The following is a 4634-nucleotide window of genomic DNA, read 5'->3' on the forward strand; positions in this document are numbered from 1 at the left end:
TTTTAATAAGGTAATGACTAGGCTGCCGAAAGCCCACATCAATTGTTTTAGCATTCACTGGTGCTGTATGTGGTGGATGTGAAATATCATTCCAGTAGAGCTTTCCCTTTTGGTGCAGCCTGAACTGTTGCCTGTTGGTTAAGGTTTCTGTAGGCTGCTGGAGGTTGTTGCAGGGGGCTGGAGTGTGCCATGGTGAGGGTAGGTGCTGGGTGGGGTTTTTTCTTTTGTTTTTTTAAAAGAAGTGATGCATTATTCTGTTGAGGCAGTCAGCCACCTGCTGAAGTTGAGGAACTCAGCTTAATCATGCAAACGAATAAATGCATGAGTAGCTTTTATTTTTATCCGTTTTTTTTTACTCACACGTGCGTGTATTTTTACAGTCAGTACTGTGACCAGTGTATTAGCTTTGTCTGAGGCGCTCTGAGCAGCAGATGTGAACGTGGAGTAGGTCCTTGGACCTCTCGCTGCTGGCTGAGAAAAGCCGGGATGCTGTAGTAAAATGTGAGGGCTTATAAGCCATTTATAAGGGACTGGTGACTTAGAGCAACTGCTTTTGAACTTCTGTGCCAATACACGTACACTATTTAATTTTTTTCCTCACTGAAATTATTCCTATATCACTGTTCTGAGATACGCATGGTCAGCAAGGGAAAGGCCTACCTCTAGAGGGAAAGCGTTACAAGCATTTTTCTTGCAATCTTTCACTTACTCTAACTTTGGGAAGGAGCTCGTTTAAGTTGGCAGTGTCTAAACAGGAGCAGAGATAGGAGCCTGATCCAGAAGATGAGGGAAGAGTTAACCTTTACCTTAAAGCCAAGAGGGACCAGTCTCAGGGAGAAGCGAAGAGCTTATTTATTGTGTCAGTAAGCATGTGTAGCAGGCATCTGGTGTCTTTCAGTCTCTTAGTCCACAATAGCAAGTATTGTAGGCATGCTGCTATTATTTTATAGCTATTAATGAGGAGGATTAACAGTGAGATTTATCTGGTTGTTATGTATTTCAAAACTTCAGTCATCAAGAAATGGTACTTTTAAAGATCTAGATAGTGCTTCGCTTACGTGTAGAGTGAGAGGGCATGAGAAGTTTTTTGCCTTGTTCTGGGCAGATGTCAAGTTTTCTCTTCTCTTGCTCTCCAGTTTCCCAAGGCAGGGCTGGGGCTCCGATCCTTCTGTGCCGGCACCTCATACTCTGTGTCAGCACCTCGTACTGGCCTTAAAGACAGGAGGGGTGTGTTCCCTCCCGAATCCCTGGGAGATGTGTGGAAGGATGTGTAAGCCCTCCCACATATAATAGTGGAAAACCTAACGAAACTAGCATTGCGCTCCACTCTCCTGTCCAACTGGGAGCTCAGCGTACGGGAGGTGGTGGGGAGAGGAACCCATGTGCTGGGATGATGGATGATATCTCCAAAGGTTTGTCTCCCCTTTTTTTGGTCCTTATTTTAATAAAGTTAAGGAACTCACACCTGTGTTGATGCTTAATTTGCTAATGTTTGGAGCCTGCTACAGAAATGCGAATTAGTATTCAGGTACTAATCAAATCTTGCTCTGCTCTGAGGCATGTGAACTAATGAAATACCAACAAATGTGAAGGTGGGTGAAAAAACTGATAGTGCAGCGTGAGTTCCCTGAGTTCACGCTTCCCATTTCTTTCTTCTGCTTCCACTGCGTCAGATGTTTAGAAGCGTCAGCGTGACCAAGGACCAGGTACAGAGCTTATCTAAGCCACAAGCCTGATGCTAAGGAGGAAAGCACAGCGATTTGGAATATGGGGAGGTACAACATCTGTTTGTAACCTTTGTCACAAGTGGAACAGATTATAAAATGACAAGGACTGATTCTCTGCCAATTGGCATATGCTCAATTCAGTATTGCACAAAGCACACCAATTGGATTTAATACAAATGTTCCCTCAGAAAGATCACCTTGATTTAATTTTTTTCAGATGCATAAAGTAGAAATGGTCCGAGGCTCTCTGTTTGTTCTTTAAAGACTAAGTGCTGTATTTCTAGCTCTTGGCAGACATTGTCCACAAGTACTTCATGTTCCATTGGGCCTATGCCAAATTTAATGTACTGTGTGTACTGAAAGCATCAAACCCAGACTTACTTTAATTTTAGATTTTACAGCTACCATGATTGATTTTTCTTAGAGCTGTTCCATCCAATCTGCTATCGTTTTAATTTCTTTTCCCTGCAGGAATTTGAGGAAGGATCTTGACAGTCTTTTATTTGTGTGGCTAGGGACTGTTTGTGAGTGAGAGCTGTAGATCAGACGTCTCTGCAGTGGCCAAACTCTCCATTTATAGAAGCTAAATCAGCACACTGCATTATTTGTGAACTCCCATCTTTAATGCTGACTGGTATGCTGTGACTAAGAATAGTGTTATAAACAGAGTCCATCAACTGTCTTTCAAGAAACTTGAATTTTTAAAAACCTGAGATGGGAAAGGACCGTTACAGTCAGCTAAACACACCAAAAATTGTGAACTTTCATTTTGCAGTGCTTGTACCCTGTAGGAGTAGAAGTCTCCCCATAAGACCTTGGACTCTGAAGAGACAAAAAGGGGAAGAGGTAGGGGAGAGAAACAGAGCACAAGTAGGAGTTGCGGTAGGTAGACAAAGAGAGGAAGGAAGTAACTGAGGGAAAGAATAGAGTATAGTGCAAAAGAGCCAAGCAACATGGGCTGGAGCATTCATAACACTACAGTCGTCAGGTCTGCTGATCCCTGCCTGACAGCTGTGTCTGCTGGCCTCATACTTTGGCTGTTCATCTTTTATTTTCAACCCTCAGGGCCAAGTAGCTGTGCATAAGCATGGCTTCTGGCCAGGTGGCTCGTAGCCCTTGGAGCAGAGCAGGATTCCCTTCCATTGTGGCAGTGTAGAAGAGCATGGCACTCGTCGGAGCCTGGTTTTTCCCCCTCCACCTCTTTTACTCCGCCTGCTGAGCCTCTTTTTATTAAATGGCAGTCTGTTTTGGTTTCTGCTTTGCAACTTTACCTTCTGCTGGTGTTCCTAGAGTAAAGTTGCTCAGCTCTTCAAAGACATGCATCTACGTGGGGAAGAGAGGCCTCTCTTGATACAGGGAGACTTAAAATCCCAAGGAGTTCTACACTCCCTATTAATAGTCATTATTGTAATTGAAGTATGTGGGAATTCCTAGTTAGTCTTTATTGTAGGTTTAACCATGGCACTCGGTAGGCTTTGTTCAGCCTAGCTCTTATACTGAAGGATTGAGCATGGTTTTAAGTCTAACTTCAGTTGTTCAGTCCTCGGCCATAGTTTATAGTTAAGACTTTACTGCATCTTAAGGACGGTGATTAGTCTTCGGAAGCATTACTTAAGCTTTGACAGTCTTCATATACTATCCTGCAGTCTTCAGAGACTGTCTTTTCTGTCATCCTCCTGTCTTCTCATTCCAACTTAGTACGCATGTGCTGGGGGGCTCTGTTGGGACCTGTTCAGTTTCTGCAGTTTACCTTTGCCAAGTGCAGTGCTAGAAGATGCTTTCCTGGCACGCAACCAAATGGCCAGTTTGGAAGAATTACTGGTTGAAGAGTTTTTGCAACTGGACCCTAAGATGTGTTAGTATACCCCAAGTTTTATTGTAGCAACTGGTTGTGGAAGTAACTTGCATTAACGTTAGCAGATAAACTGTGCCTCATTTGTGCCTCCCAAAAGTGTTTTGGTAATTTTTATCTTGGTGTCACTCCTCGTAAGAAGAATTGGTGCTACATCATGCCGCAGAACTGAGTAGACTAACGGTGCTTGTCTTCCTCTTGTCTCTTGAGTTGTCCCAAGTCCTAGACCTGCAAGCATCGCAAAAACTGTAATAGCAAAGTTGTCCTATGGAGGAACGTACAGGAAATGACTAAACCCGATGAAGACAGACTAAAAGGTTGTTGCAAGCGTCCTTTTGTAACTGAGACAGAATTTGGAATTTTTAGCTTATTGCTGTTACTGTGCTTGTTTTCAAGCTTAATTTTCAAACATCCTTCATATAAGCTTAGTATTAACTCAGTATGCATACTAATAAGATTATTGCTGTACTAAGCTGTCTTTTGCTGATGAATGTAGCTTTTGTTACCTAGAGGAACAAAATAAGTTGAATAGAAGAGCAAGTATAAAGAAAACAGAATTGGCTCCAAAGTTAAGAATAGGAGTAGTTATGTTCCCTTGTTTTTCAAGATTAAACACAGCTTTTTAAGTACTGCTGAGGAACAAACTCCATTTCCTGTTATCTCACTATTAATTAGTCCATGCACTTAAAAATAATAATTTTGCTCTTTTTCTGGAAATGAACACGTTTCCTGTTATCTCACTATTAATTAGCCCATGCACTTAAAAATACGTAATTTTGCTCTTTTTCTGGAAATGAACACAAAGTCCGCTATATGAAAGGTGGTCCCAGCTCTCTGTTCCTGTCCTGTGTTCAGATGCACGTGTGGAACTTAGTAAGTCCAATGGAGGAACAGATTGGGGTGTGAGTCTGCATGGTTGTGCAAAAACCTTATGTCATCTAAATGCAGGACCAGTGGTTTTGCAGACAGTGGTGTTTTATGCTGCCTTAAAATTGTTTAACCACAGAATGCGCTCCTGCTGTATGTTAGTGATAACAACTAAGTGCAGGCATTCC

The sequence above is a fragment of the Cariama cristata genome, unplaced genomic scaffold (assembly GCF_000690535.1).
Source record: "Cariama cristata isolate BGI_N322 unplaced genomic scaffold, ASM69053v1 scaffold8225, whole genome shotgun sequence".
NCBI classification, from domain to species: domain Eukaryota; kingdom Metazoa; phylum Chordata; class Aves; order Cariamiformes; family Cariamidae; genus Cariama; species Cariama cristata.